At 39.7% G+C, this 16,132-nt stretch overlaps 1 protein-coding gene and 1 long non-coding RNA gene across 2 annotated transcripts in view; one reads left to right on the top strand and one right to left on the bottom strand.

Moving 5' to 3' along the window:
- The window catches only part of MACO1 (macoilin 1), a 69,686-nt gene that overhangs the window by 37,365 nt on the left and 16,189 nt on the right, over positions 1-16,132 (top strand). The window lies entirely within an intron of this gene.
- LOC134759787 (uncharacterized) lies at positions 4,327-10,660 on the bottom strand. Its single transcript, XR_010136550.1, has 2 exons — positions 6,446-10,660; positions 4,327-5,334 (listed from the first exon to the last, which is right to left on the bottom strand). It is a non-coding gene; the product is annotated as an uncharacterized LOC134759787 (long non-coding RNA).

The following is a 16,132-nucleotide window of genomic DNA, read 5'->3' as shown; positions in this document are numbered from 1 at the left end:
TTGAAGCAAACATCTCTTCTCTGTTTATTTCCATTCCACTGCCTTTTTTGTTAAGACAGATTTGTCTTTTTTATTATAGTGTTTATTTTTAATATGATATCAACCCTTTAAAGTAGTTGAATTGTATCTGGTATAAAGAGTCATAAAGGAAATGTATCCAGAGTTTGCTTGGTAGAGTACCATTTAATAAAACTGAGTAGAATTTAGAATGATGATTTTTTTTTTTTTTTTTTTTTTTTTGCAAGTAGAAGAGATCTAAAAGCTATCTAGACCAGCTTCCTTGAACTCTGTTGTTTTTCATTTTTATCAATGAAGTAAATGAACCCTAGAAGATTACATGGCTGGTGTGGGTGACCAAGCTAGGGTGACAGTGTCAGGACCAGAACTGAAGTTTCTTGACTTCTGGAACCCTTTCTGTTATACCATAGTACTTTAAAAAAATTTATCAACTTGCTTGCTTTTTCTGCTTTATATTTTTTTGACTTTTTGTTTTGAATGCAAATACAACTAACATTGGCCCAAGGATTGGCACTAGAATGAGATTCTAGGATCTCATGGCTAAAATCTGTAGAAAAAATAGTTAGAATTTCAGATTTTTTTTTTCTACTAGAGAGGTGCTGTTGTGTGTTAAAAATTCTTGCTCTTGCCAAAGACACATGAATGTACTTACTTATCTCTAAATAGAAGGGAGCCAGCTGCTTGTATCCTTGAAAGCTTACAGGATCTCTGAGACTTCAACTCTGGTTAGGGCTAGCTTGGGAATTGGTCTGGTCCAGACAGCCTAGAGCCCCACAGCATGGAAATTGTTCTTTATATCTAGAGTAGGCTTAGCTTGGCAGCAGCAGATTTAAGAGCCCTGAACTAGAAGACTTGAGACCAGAGATGTAACCATCAACTTACCGTGCAGAGAGGCCGCCATTAACCTTGTTCCTCATTCTTGCTTCGAAGGCCTAGAGTCCTGGGGTGTGCACATTGCCATGATGGTGAGCTCCTAGAAATTTTGAAGCCATGGAAAAGAAAGTGCCTTTTCTTAAGGAGAATATGGAAATCTGGGTAAAGTGTAGTATATTGAATACTCACTCTTTTATTCCGCTCCAAATTCATTTGGTTATTTTAGGCACATCAAAATGATATTACTTATAACTTGGTTTGCTCCCATAATTAGTTCTGTTTATTTAGAGACTTGAGAGCCTGAAAGGAAGTGGGGAAAACATCGCTCAGGATTTTCAGGAATCTCTAAGCAACTGGTAGACCTGCCTCAGAGAAGAGGGAGGCATAGAGAGGCACTTTGGGAGATTTTAACTCATTTGTTTACACTGAGAAGTGTTTTTTGGTTTTTTTGTTTTGTTTTGTTTTGTTTTGTTTTGTTTTTGGAGACGGAGTCTCACTCTGTCGCCCAGGCTGAAGTGCAGTGGCGCAATCTGGGAACCTTCACCTTCCAGGTTCAAGTAATTCTCCTGCCTCAGCCTCCCAAGTAGCTGGGATTACAGGCGGTGCCACCACATCTGGCTAATTTTTTTATTTTTTTAGTAGATACGGGGTTTCACCATATTGCCCAGGCTGGTCTTGAGCTCCTGACCTCAGGGGATCTGCCTGCCTTGGCCTCCCAAAGTGCTAGGATTACAGGCATGAGCCACCACGCCTGGCTGAGAAGTGTTTAACTTACACTCATATGCAAGTACTAATTTAAATTAACAAATCTGAATCTAGAGAAATATTTTTAGAGCATATATATTGATAACAACATAATCTATAAATAAACTATATAATATTCTAGTCATCAGTGAGTATGTTGATTAGTATTGTGTTGTCTGTGATACGAGTTTTTGTGACTCATTCCTTTCTGGTTTAAGTTGGTAAGTGAGCAAAGTGTCATTGCCCTTCATTGTACTTTCTAGCCCACTTAAACCTTGTATTTATGTTTTATGATTTTAAAACATTAATCTGCCCTTTTTTCCTTAAAAGGGCAGATGAAGATAGCAAATGTTAAAAACGATCAGCTTTCCTCTGTGACTAGACTTTCCTGATGGCACACAGTGCTCAAATGTGGCTTGACTAGGAATTCACAGACTTTCATACTTCTGAATTTAAACTTGTCTTCCACCTACCAGCATTTAATACTGCTGTGTAACCTCTGACTTTTTTTTTTTTGAGACAGAGTCCTGCTCTGTCACCCAGGCTGTAGTGCAGTGGTCCGATCTCGGCTCACTGCAACCTCTGTCTTCTGGGTTCAAGTGATTCCCCTGCCTCAGCCTCCCGAGTAGCTGGGACTACAGGCGCGAGCCACCATGCCCGGCTAGTTTTTGTAGAGACAGGGTTTCACCATATTGGCCAGGCTGGTCTCGAACTCCTGACTTTGTGATCCACCCGCCTCAGCTTCCCAAAGTGCTGGGATTACAGGCATGAGCCACCGCGCCCGGCCAACCTCTGACTTTTATAAGACTCCTTGGTGTATTTGGTCTTGCAGTTGAGGAAAAAACTAAAGTAGACGTTTTAGGGTACTTATTTTTTGTTTCTCCACATTATAAGATGTCTACACCCAATTTAAAATTTTACATTTGTTGAATAGAAAGGACTGTATTTTTAGATACTGATTTTTCATAATCAGTGGATTCAATATGATTTGGTGTGAATAACTGTAAAACAGAGCAAAGTGAAGAGAGAATCCAAGATGTCCCTATTTTGTGATCTTAGAGAAACATTTCAAAGCCGCTAGTAAATTTGGGGGCTAATGCTATTTACTATCTATCTTTCTATCATTCTTTATCTCTTATAGGGAACTGGCCTGGGTCAGGGTTAGGAGTGGTTGAGGCTGGCTCCCAGCTCCAGGGCAAGAGAGAAAGTTACAACAGAAGGTGGAGAAGAAGATTCAGAGCATGTAGCCCAAGGTTGTTATAGGCATGAAGCAAGAATAGAATCCAAAGCTAGAACCTGACCGTTGGGTTGAAGCAAGACAGAGCAGTCAGTTTAGGAGACAGAGCCTGTGAGCATTCCCTGGACTGGTAACCCAGGGGCAGGTGGCCTTTCATGGACGATTCCATCCTTCTCCCAAGGCCCTGAGTCCTTAGTGGGGAACCACAGTAGTTAAGTGGGAAAGATAACAAACAATTCTCTTGAAAGGTGCAAGCCCATCTTAAGGTAATTAAAGGAACCCAAGATTGTCTGCTAAAGTGGGGTGGGGAGGGGGCAGGTAGCAAAACAGATTGTATAGTATGAATCCATCGAAAAATATGGGTAGGGGCTGGGCTCAGTGGTTCACACCTGTAATCCCACACTTTGGGAGGCTGAGGCAGGTGGATCATTTGAGGTCAGGAGTTCGAGACCAGCCTGGCCAACATGGCAAAACCCCATCTCTACTAAAAATATAAAAATTAGCTGGGCGTGGTGGCATGTGCCTGTAGTCCCAGCTACTTAGGAGGCTGAGGCACGAGAATCACTTGAACCTGGGAGTCAGAGGTTGCAGTGAGCCAAGGTCGTACCTCTGCACTCCAGCCTGGGCCACAGAGTGAGAACCTGTCTTTAAAAAAAATAAAAAATATATATGGGTAGGGCCGGGTACGGTGGCTCACACCTGTAATCCCAGCACTTTGGGAGGTCAAAGCAGGTGGATCACATAAGGCCAGGAGTTCGAGACCAGCCTTGCCAACAATAGAAACTCTGTCTCTACTAAAAATACAAAAATTAGCTGAGTGCAGTGGCGGGTGCCTGTAATCCCAGCTACTCGAGAGGCTGAGGCACGCAAATCACTTGAACCTAAGAGTCAGAGGTTGCAGTGAGCAGAGATCGTGCCACTGCACTCCAGCCTGGGCGACAGAGCAAGACTCTGTCTCAACAAAAAGAAAAAGAAAGAAAGAAAAATATGGGTCGATGTATTTCTCATGTGCACAGAAAATCACTTGAAATATATACCAGATGATCAATTGTAGTTGGCTGTCAGAGACATTTACTTTCTGCATTGTTTATTTCTACATAGTTTAAGTTTTTATAACATGCTTATTATACCATAATAGAATGTAAGCTCAGTAAGGGCAGGGAATTTATTTTCACTGGTTTGTCACAGTACACAGTGCTTGGCTTGGCACAGGGTAGATAATAAATACTTGTTAAATTAATAAATACTACCTTTGTGCAGGGAAAATACTAGGAAGCAGGGAGGGTGGCGCCCAGTAATTTTATCACAGTGCAACTCAAAGGCTTTTGAAGTTAGAAAACCTGAATATCACATTAGACCCAATCCAGGACTACACATCCAGTGTCAAACTCTTTGTTATTTTTGAGGTTATTAACAATTTTATTTCTGAATAGAAAGTCTTTTTGCTCCAAACCCCTTTTCTTGGTATTTCACAGGAAGTTTTAAAATCCAGCACTCCGTCAGTAGTTTTTCCCAAGGCTTTGAAAGAGGTGTAAGAATTTCTGGAAGTTACAAGGGAAAAGAGGAGAAAAGTCCTCTGAGACACTGTCGTCAAAAAAGGCATTTGCTCTGGCAGTGGGGTTGGTTGTGCTTCAGAGCCAAGGAATCTAGACACGAGCCTCATCTCAGCCAGGAACAGGGAAGATAATCTCAGTTTGCCTTATCTTATTCATCTTTTCTGGTGGGTCTAGCCCTCTCTCTCCTCCTCACCAGTCCCAGATCATTCTTTGTCTTTGTAGTAGCTGGAAATACAGCTCAGATCCCACATTAAAAAAAATATATATTATACTTTAAGTTCTGGGATACGTGTGCAGAATGTGCAGGTTTGTTACACAGGTGCATACATGCCATGGTGGTTTGCTGCACCCATCAACCCGTCATCTACATTAGGTATTTCTCCTAATGCTATCCCGCCCCTAGCCCCCCACCCCTCAACAGGCCCCGGTGTGTGATGTTCCCCTCCCTGTGTTCATGTGTTCTCATTGTTCATCTCCCACTTATGAGTGAGAACATACGATGTTTGGTTTTCTGTTCCTGTGTTTGCTGAGAATGATGGTTTCCAGCTTCATCCATGTTTCTGTTCCAACCTTCTCTCCAAGGAGATCCTCCAGGTTAGAATATGTGTTTGGCTGCTTTCTCTCTAGTGCTACAGAGAGAATGGTACATTTGTTTGTTCTCTTCTGCTTTGAATGCGTTTTGCTTGTGTCAGGAGTAGTTTGCGGAAGAAAATCTGATCTTGGTAGACAGTGATTCAGGCTTTGGGAGTTCCCCTAGCTGCTTTCCCTGCAGGTGGCTACACAACAGGGTGCTGACAGATTGCTGTAGAGTCACCTGCTTAACCCCTCCGTGAGTGGTGGCGACCACAGACGGCCTTTCTGCTTCTGTGAGGCATAAAATAATTTTCTGGAACAGCATTATTCTAGCTGAGAGATAAAATTATAATAAAAATGTATGAAATTTTAGAATGGGAACTGTGAAAACTAGACACTTAGATGTTCTAGCTAGACTAAATTGAATATGTTGGCTATAGCTGCTGCTAAATTATTTGGAAATTATCAAGTGGGAAAAAATAAGTAGTAGAGCCATCTGTTTGTTTAGTAAGTTTAGTGTGTTTTCTGTCTCTGTGGAAACATGTTGTTGATTTCTGTTTTTCTAGCACTATGTCTGAGCAGATATACTTTGTCGGACCTGATTAATTTTCATTTTCTGCTATACCCATAATATTTTATATACCTATAGTTTGACTCTGTTTATATTAATATGCAATATAGTTTGAGTTTATTTTAACCATTGCAGGAATTTAAAACTATCATATTCTGGGATATAAATGTGGTAATAGAGGCATGATTTTATACTTAAACAGGGTTATTTTGTGGCTTGAAAAATGTGGCATTTTAGAAACTAGGCATAAGTGAATTTAAGCAAGCAGTTTACCGAATGTCTCCATATCTAAAAGGCCAAACAGGAAGGGGATTATGGTATATGGATAAATTATGAAGTAACACGTAGGTATTGGGGAGGGGGCTTCTACATAAACATGAAAAAAAAACATTTTTATGTTGAGTCCCGAGAGTTTATTCTATCAAAACCGATTTCTAGATAGGCTGTTTGAAAGTTTACTCCCTAGAATTGAGAAGGAACTATTACAAAACTTTGAAAGACTTTGTGTTAAATTCTGAGTCAGTACCTCTGTTGGCATATAATGAATTTAGTTTTTCATCTAAGGGGGTTAGGGGTGGATTCCCTGAAGGGACGATAACCCCAAGGAAAAGGAACCATATTGTTTAAATATTATTCATGCCATCATTTAGAAACTGGCTATTTGGATACTTTGCCAGCCAATGTGGGTATATTTCATCTTGCAAATCTCTTGGGTACCTCTTAGATCTTTAAAACCAACTTTCAGTTTCTTTTTTATAGGTAGAATGACAACTCTCCTCTATCACAAGGTACATTTCACTTTTCTTGTTAGAGTGTTCCAATAGATTCAAAACAGAAACACAAATTAATGAATTAGAAAGGACCATTGCTCACCCCACACTCTGCTCCAGAGCAAGTATTGCAGATTCAGACTCCTACAGGAGTGAGTGAGGCAGGCTGGGGTGAGCATTCTGGAATCTGGCGTTGTCATCATTCTCATTCAGTACTGAACCTGACACCTAGCATTTGAGGAGCATAAACCCTTCCAAAGGGGACAGCCCGTTGTTGCCATGGGGGATTGTAGGCCCAATGTTGCCAAGTCTTCTGATACTTTGGGGAGATGGTGAAAATATCTTTACGTGAAACCTCTCAGTTAAAAAACTTTTTTTTTTAACATCATGTAGGAGGAGGGTCAAACAAAACACGTTTATGGGCCATATTGGCTCACCAGTTTGCAACCTCTGTGCCTCACCTTTTCTGTTATACTTGTGTTTTGCTCCCTCTAGCCCTCTGGCCCCACCAGTGAAAACTTGACTTTCCTTTAGCAAGGACTTTTCTATTAGGGAATACCTGGTAAATCCTGTGAACTAATCTGCCATATAATCTGCCATATATTAATGGGACCTTTTTGCTTTTTCTTCTTCAGTCTTCTGTGCTCCTAGAAAACAGGCCATGTTGACGGAACCTCTCTAGAGTGAAACACCACTCCCTTTAAATTCCCTCACCTGATTGTGAGGCTTTCGTACCGCTTAGAAGGAGAGGGGACAGCCTTGTGATAAGGGTGGTTTGGGGCCTTCTGGCATTCCTCAAACTATACTGTGCAGAGAGCTGCTTACTCCATCTGGGGCTAGGACTGGTAACTTCTTCTACATCAAGATATTTTTCTGCTGTGTTCTCAGAGCACAAAATACACCAAAACTCAGGATATGGGTCCTGCTTCTTCACAGACGACACAGGGCTGACTTAGAATTTGAACTTTGCAGCACCATTTCTTGTAGCGTGTGGTACAGTGAAGTCTCAAGTCAGAGCAGTGCCTCCTCTCCTGTAGTCAATGTTGTACGTAACCAAGAGATCTTTCCAAAGAGAGCAGGACAAACAGGACAATGAACTGCAGCTACAGAATCTAAATTTAGAAAAACTATTATTTTGACAGGAGCTGATGAATAGGAAGTAATTGAGGTAGATTTAAAAACTGAGGCATTCTTGGCGGGGCACGGTGGCTCACGCCTGTAATCCCAGCACTTTGGGAGGCCAAGGCGGGCAGATCACGAGGTCAGGAGATGGAGACCATCCTGGCTAACACGGTGAAACCCTGTCTCTACTAAAAATACAAAAAAATTAGCCGGGCATGGTGGCAGGCACCTGTAGTCCCAGCTACTCGGGAGGCTGAGGCAGGAGAATGGCATGAAGCCAGGAGGCAGAGCTTGGAGTGAGCAAAGATCGTGCCACTGTACTCCAGCCTGGGCAACAGAGCGAGACTCGGTCTCAAAAACAAACAAACAAAAAACAGGCATTCTCTGTATCAGAAAGTTAAAGTTCCCCTTTTTTGGAGTGACCTAAAAAGTTTATGTTGGCTGGGCATGGTGGCTCATGCCTGTAATCCGAACACTTTGAGAGGCCGAGGTGGGAGGATCACTTGAGTCCAGGAGTAAGCTTGACCAGTCTGGTCAACATAGCAATACCCAGGCTCTACAAAAAAAAAAGAAAAGAAAAAAAAGTAAGAGACTTGAATCTTGGATTTTCCCTAAGGTTTTGGGTTGTTCTGAAACTGCCCCGTGACATGGGCAAATCTGAGAGTGTCAGTGAATGCGGAACAGAATGGGGAGCAGGTTAGCAGTATCCTCTTTTAAAATTATCGAATAATAATTAAAATGTTAAAAATAAGTTATGCATATTATATCTGATTTTGAAAAGGAAGAGATAACCACTATTTTATATCCTCCCAGCATTTTTCTCTTGCATATATATTCTTTTTACAAAATTAAGCTCATACTATGTATGTTTTGTAGCTTTTATTTTTCACAGACTCTATCATGAGCATTCTTCCATGTCATTGAATATTCTTCATTGGTGATTTTTTAATGATTTAATTTTTTAATGACAATCAAATGTGAATGTACTGTAATTTGTTTAGCCACCCTTCTGTTGAATATCTAAGTGCTTATGATTTTTTTCTTATTACAACAGACAAGCTTTTACATAAGATATGAATATTAATGACTGCTGATACACACTTGTCAAATCTGACTAGATTCCCTTATGGACCTTACTAAAATGACTAGTTCTTGGCACTCACAGCTTTATTCTTGAAGAACTTTAAGAAGTCAGTAAGTACCCTATTTCCCTAAATGACCAGTTGTGTGAACGTCTCTAGAATTCTTTTCTGTCTCTCTTTGCATTCCTTTAGGAAAATTAATGTGTTTGCCTTTTGTGTTTGACAGATTATGGAGCAGAGACATAAAGTACTTTGTAACATGGCTTCACCTAGTAATCAGGTCATCAAGCTCTTGCTTGTTTTTGTACACTTATGCCTTGTAGTCACTACAGTGACACCAGAGGCAACTTCATGTCAATATTTCCAAATCTGTGGTTTATACCTGCTACATTGAAACAGGGTCATGTTAGTGTAGGCCTCACTTAAGATGGGCTATATCTACCATATACTTAAAATACACTTTTCTGTGAATGACCCAAGCTACCTATCCTGTCAGTGTGAGTGACCTGGAAAGGAGAGGGGGAGGAGTTGGTATAGAGGGTAATCAGTATTTCTTCTGGGGACAGAGCTTTGATTTATGAGCTCAACTTTCTACACAGACAGCTGTGTGGTCCTTAAACAAGTCTTGTCTTGTATGATTAATGTGTACCAGGGGAACTCCTAATGGAATTAGGTACTAATCGAGATGAAGCAGTTGCTCTTCATTAATTCTTTTCATGTGCACCTGCCTTCCTTAAAAGCAAATGCCCACTTAGCCCTGTTCCCTTCAGCCACTATTTAAATTAAAAATCGGATGGTCTGCTGTAGGTAGGTTTCCAGAGCCTCTTATGTCATAACACTGACCCTGTTCCATTGTGAGCACTGAGGAGATAGACACGGAGTGAAGATTAGTGACTTGATCTATAAGGACTGGAAGAAACTTTAGAAATACAGTCCCAGCTTCTAATTTTGTAGCACAGTCCCTGGCTTCAAAGAACTTATAGTCTTGTTAGAAATATGATACAGACACAGGAAAAGATTAAACATCAGAACAACAGCGACAAAAAGAAGCCCAGCACAGGGCGATGGTTTGATGCCAAATGTGAAACACTAACATGGAGAGCTTTAGGGTTTTAGAAGGAGAAGAGATGTTGGGCACCGTGTGCTGGAGAGTTTAATTTTTGTTGTTTTTTAACTGAGCCTTGAAGAATGGGTAAGATTGAAAAATGGAGGCCATTCCTCCCAAAGAGGTAGCATAGTAAAAGGCAGAAAATGTCTGGAAAACAAGCAGTGGGTCATTTTGGCTGATGTGAGGGGTTTGTTAGAAAACCTACCTTTCAATCAGTTGGCTGTATAACTTGGAGATGACTTTCTGAAGCCCCTTCTCCCACAGAGCAAGCAGCAGGGTAAGTTCTGTATTGCAGAGCCTAGAGCCTCTCTGTCACTTGCTCTTTAGAGTTCATAGATAACCAGTAAAGCTGAGGCTCCTTATCATCCCCAGGGGTTCATGGGGTCCAGCCTGCAGCCCACAGACATATATCCTTAGGTAGTTTTCTGGAATGGGTATGGACTGTGACTCATAGTCACCCCTAGGTGAAGTCTTGGCTGAGAAAAAGGTCTGCTTCTTTTTTATAAGACTTAATTCCTGGGGAAATTTCCTGCCCTGATGCCTTAAACTTCCCCTATGCTTTCAGTCAGGCCTCATAAAGCTGAAGTCAGGCTTAAAACCATGAAATTATTGGCAGTAGCCACTGAAGACTTTTAAACTTTCAGTGAAGGCATAGTGGTGTGGGCTGTAATTCAGGTAATTCACAAGAGATAAGAATTACAAACATTTAGACATAGTATCTCCCTACCTTTTCAGATACTTAAAAACAATACCCATTTCAACTAAAAGCTAATCCTTAAATACTGTATTTCAGCTGGGCATGGTGGCCCACGCCTGTAATCCCAGCCCTTTGGGAGGCCAAGGCAGGCAGATCACTTGAGGTCAGGATTTCAAGACCAGCCTGGCCAACATGGTGAAACCCCATCTCTACAAAAAATACAAACATTAGCCAGGCATGGTGGTACATGCCTATAATCCCAGCTACTCGGGAGGCTGAGGCACGAGAATCACTTGAGCCCAGGAGGCAGAGGTTGCGGTGAGCCGAGATCATGCCACTGCACTCTAGCCTGGGCGACAGAGCGAGACTCTGTCTCAAAAAAATTTTTTCAATAAATAAATACTGTATTTATTTTACTACCAGGTGTTCTTCCAGATACTCAAAGATATTTTTCTTCTTTAGCCTGTCTGAAAGGCTAACATTTGAACTTCATTCCTTTGGTCAATTAGCAGATTACTCTTTATTAAAATGTAAATCTCTTCCTCTTAAAATTAAATTTAAATAATTATTAATCATTTACATTACAGTTTATCTTAATTGGGTTGGATTAGGGAGAAGGTGAGATATAGTTAAGGTTTGGAGTAAGAGTGATCCTTAAACTTGACACTTTTGCTTTGAAGTCAGCCTGGCATCTGACACAGGGACCTGAGAAAGTGCTGCTGTATGGGTCCCAACTCTTGCTGTGAGTTAGATAATAGGATTCAGAGGTAGCTTCACAACTCCCTTAGAAGTTGAGTGCTATCTTTTGAAATTTTCAGTAAAGTGAGTAGGAAAGTTGCCTGGACCTGATGTGTAATAATTTAGAACCCTGGCTTGTTCAGCTGGACAAAAATGGACATATTTATTGTACATATAAACTCCAGCTTTGCCATGGGCCCTGTCTGTGTCCAAAGTCAGGTGATGCCACAGGGCAGGCCTTTGTAAGGGTGAAAACTGGTTCCACAAGAGTTAGGCAAGAAGGAAGTGCATTTATTTCCTGACTAAGCCTTACTAAAGCTTGGTTCAGATATATCTGGCCCATTATTATTTTTTTTTAATGAGATTGTAGCTCTTCTGGAGAAAACTTCTCTTTTATCCCTTAAAATTCTATAGTCTAGGGAAGAGTGTGGCCCTTAACCCAGATAAAAGGGGTTTGATGTTTTCCTCCATTCTCTCTATCCCTATCTGCTGAGATTAGTTTCAAGGCTTATAATCTATTACTTCTGCCTCGTTTTCTTCCTGATCATTGCTTTTAATTTAGGTTTCAGCTAATGACATTTTAATATAATCATATTAATACATTTGGCGATTTTGCATTAACCTTTTAACACCATTTAATAAAAACTTCTTTGTACTTCACACTAATAAATTGTATGTCTGTATTTTACCTGTAAAGTATTGAACTTCAGCACCAAAGGGTTAAGTATGCCATTAAGACAAATAGTAGTTATCTGTTTAATAAATGCTTCTAGCACTCAACTATCTTGATTCAGTTCAATTTGCTAACACATAATTCTTTTTTTTTTTTTTAAATGGAGTCTTCCTCTGTCGCCCAGACTGGAGTGCAGTGGTGTGATCTTGGTTCACTGCAAGCTCCACCTCCTGGGTTCAAGCGATTCTCCTGCCTCAGCCTCCCCTAGTAGCTGGAACTACAGGCACGTGCCACCAAGCCCAGCTAATTTTTTTTGTATTTTTAGTAGAGACAAGGTTTCACCATGTTGGCAGGGCTGGTCTCGAACTCTTGACCTCAGATGATCTGCCCGCCTCATCTTCCCAAAGTGCTGGGATTACAGGCCTGAGCCACTGCACCTGGCCACGCATAATTCTTTCAAAACTCATGACGTACATTTTTCTGTTGGGCAAGTGCAAAAATTGAGATATATCTTAGAAAATAGGATTGTATAGTACATCCATACAATGGAATATTAGGCAGCAATTAATTATTTATGGAAAATGTCTAATAGTGTGAGAAGGTACTTATGATTTATAAGCTGTATATGTGGTACTCTTTCACCAATATTAAATATATTCACATGTATGAAGAAATAGAAAAAAACATACAGAAAAGAGGTACACCAAATAGTGAGCAGTTCTGTCTGGATAAGAGGATTATGAGTTATTTATATTTTTATTTATACTTTTCCATTGTTGATTCAGTTTTTGATACTGTGACTGGATATCAAAAATAAACTCAATACAGGTGGTAAATCATTTTGCTGCCTACCTTAGTAAAGATTTAAAATATGTAGTGGACATTCAAGGCAAATTAATGCTTTCTGTAGACAGCTAATGAAAAATTGTCCATCATAAATTTTTTAAAATTGCTGAGAATTTTGCCGTTTACTGCTTTATGTTATCCTGCATGCCATTAGCCATTAGGCAGTGTTCTTGTAGAGCAGTGTTTCTTAAACTGGGAATGCTGGTGTTCACTCTCAGGCTTGCTGCAGCAGTTTGGAAAATAATTCAGTTTTACAAAATTCATGGTAGCAGTTATGAAAATCCTGAAGTATTTTAGTTCTCTCTTGTGAGATTATTTTATTTTTTAAATAAACCTTTTCTTATTGAAGTATAACATGTATACACACCAGTACACAAATCAAGTGTTCCATTTATGAATTTTCACAAAGTGAACACATTCCTGTAACCACTTCATTTTATTTTTGTTGTATTGTGCCACGATTAGTCTTGGACAAAATTTTTATAGAAGCTTCACATTAAAAAATATATTGTTGGCTGGGCACGGTGGCTCACACCTGTAATACCAGCACTTTAGGAGGCCAAGGTGGGTGGATCACCTGAAGGAAGTCAGGAGTTCGAGACCAGCCTGGCCAACATGGCGAAACCTCGTCTCTACTAAAAATACAAAAATTAGCTGGGCGTGGTGGTGGGCACCTGTAATTCCAGCTACTCGGGAGGCTGAGGCAGGAGAATCACTTGAACTCGGGAGGGGGAGATTGCAGTGAGCTGAGATCAGCCTGGGCGACAGAGTGAGACTTGGTTAAAAAAAAATATATATATATATATAATATATATTATATATTATATATATATATTTTATACATTATATATATTTTATATATTATATATATTATATATAATATATATTATATATAATATATATTTTATATATTATATATATTATATATTTTATATTTTATATATAATATATAATATATTATATATTATATATAATATTATATATAATATATTATATATTTAAACATATATATATAATATATACATTATATATTATATATTTTATATATTATATATATTTTTATATATTTTATATATAATATATATATTTTATATATATTATATATTATATATTTTTATATATTATATATTATATATAATTAAATATGTATTATAAATATATATTTATTTATTAATTATATATATTTATTTCATGTTCTTTGGTCTTCAGAAGTTATACTCTAGATATTTTATGCTTTTTGGTCTCATAACTGCATTAGCTCATTGGATTTTTACATTTTTCAAGGAACTCTAAAATTTCACTCAGAATAAATATTGTTATTTTTAGTTTGTGGTGGGAAAAGATTAAAAAATGAAAGAAAGTAACAACTACAAAATTCTCACAATCTAGCCTCTACAGATTTAATTTTTCTTTCATTCCCAACTGTGGCATATGTTTTGCCCCAGCGACTGGTTGTGTGGAACTTGATTCCTGTGCATCTGCATATGATACAGCTTAGTCTGCTATCTAAAAAGGCAAATCAGCAGCCATCTGTAAGTGTGTCAGGCATAGAAATCCTAGCCCAAACTGGGAGGAACTTTAGAGATATCAGCCGTAGATGAGGAAACTGAGGCCTGGAAGATTACATGCCTTGTGCAGGGTCAGAGAGTTGGCGCCAGAGCTGAATGTAGAACCCTAATCCTAAACTCTGTTACTAAACCATGCTTAGCCCCCATTTTCACCTAAAAACTCACCCTTTCTACTGAAAATGCAATCCTCAGACTGTGAAATCAGCTTCTCAAGAAAGACAAATTACCTAACACATTTTTCAGCCAAATTTCTCAAAGAGGATAGCCTGACAGCATTGACCTCTTTCGGAATATATTCTTTGGCTACTTGGGAGTGAAGGAGAGACAGTATGGTGATGGTATAAATCCCGATCTGTAATTGTTTAGAGCAGTTCTGAGAGTACATTCAACTGGAATAACCCTGGCAATAGGGAAAGTGTGGTGTGATGTCGACTTGTGACCCTTCCCTGGGGAGCAAGCTGTCAGGACACCCAGTAGTGCTTTTGGAACAAAAGGTTTCTAGGCCATGCTCCCAGGCACTGGACAGGAGGACTGGCTACTTGCACCTGCAGGGTGACTGTCAGTGTTTTATGATTTGGAGTTTTGGGGGTTTTTTTAAGTTGCCTAAAGGTAGATATGTAAATAAAGCTGCCCTATGTCAGGCAACATTTATTGAGTAAGCGTTGATCACTGTGGAGGGCTCTGGGGATTTAGTGCTTAATAAAACATGTCTCTAAGACTTAGTCTTTGGAGCTGACAGTTCCAAAGAGATCACCATTGCCCTTCAGAAATCTTGGTTCTGTTGGTATGTTGAATTAGTGACATGAACAAGAGTCTCATCAGAGTAAACTGACTTTACCTACTTGTGAGTTTGTATCCTGATGGAAAAAGCCTCTTCTAAATAAATATTGTTATTCCTAGTTTGTGGTAGGAAGAGATTTAAAAAATGAAAGTAATAACTACAAAATTATTGAGATCTAGCCTCTGTAGATCTAATTTTTCTTTCATTCTCAACTGCAGCTCACATGGCAGCCATCCTTGACGTGACCTTCAGCACCACTCTCCACAGTCCTATCTACCAGATCTGTTCTATCTTTTCCTACTCTCTCCCCAGTACAAGCCTTTCTCAGAAGCCAGACTAATGGCTTGCCCGCACATGTCTATGGCTGTTCCTGCCTTTGAGTTTTTTAATACATTTCTCCCCTCATTTAGAATGTCCCCTCCTCCTCTTCTACTTCTCCAAATCCTATCCAAACATCAGGGCCCAAGTCAATCTCTACCTGCTCTGCAAAGCCTTTCCCAGTCTTCTCTCCTCAGACTCACATAGCACTTCTTCCTCTACCATGCTGTGGATGACATGGCTATAGTTTGGCCTAATGGTGAAGAGAATGGACTCTGGAGCTAGACTGCCTGAATGACCTTGGGCTGCATCCTTTCCTAGCCTAGAGTTCTTCATCTGTAAAAATGGGAATAGAAATTGCATTTGGCCCATAGTTGTACAGATCGTAGGATTAAACCCTATAGAACAGTGCCTGGCCCATAAGTTCTCATTAAATAGTAGCTGTTGTTATTATTCCTTCTAGCATATATTTAATCATGGCCTTCCTTGTGTTATTGTTTAATCATTTAAATTATGTATTTCTTGGTTCCTCTCTATTTCTTGGTTCCTAATTGTGAAGTTTTCCCATGAAGAAAGAAACTTGATTTTATAGTTTTCGTTTGTTTGTTTTTTGTTTTTTGAGACAGAGTCTCACTCTTGTCGCCCAGGCTGGTGTGCAGTGGCACGATCTCGGCTCACTGCAACCTCCACCTCCTGGGTTCAAGTGATCCTCCTGCCTCAGCCTCCTGAGTAGCTGGGATTACAGGCGCCCGCCACCATGCCCAGCTAATTTTTGTACTTTTAGTAGAGATGAGGTTTCACCATGTTGGCCAGGCTGGTCTTGAACTCCTGACCTCAGGTGATCCGCCCGCCTCGGG

The sequence above is a fragment of the Pongo abelii genome, chromosome 1 (genome assembly GCF_028885655.2).
Source record: "Pongo abelii isolate AG06213 chromosome 1, NHGRI_mPonAbe1-v2.0_pri, whole genome shotgun sequence".
NCBI lineage: Eukaryota > Metazoa > Chordata > Mammalia > Primates > Hominidae > Pongo > Pongo abelii.
This window is presented reverse-complemented; position numbering and strand designations above follow the sequence as displayed.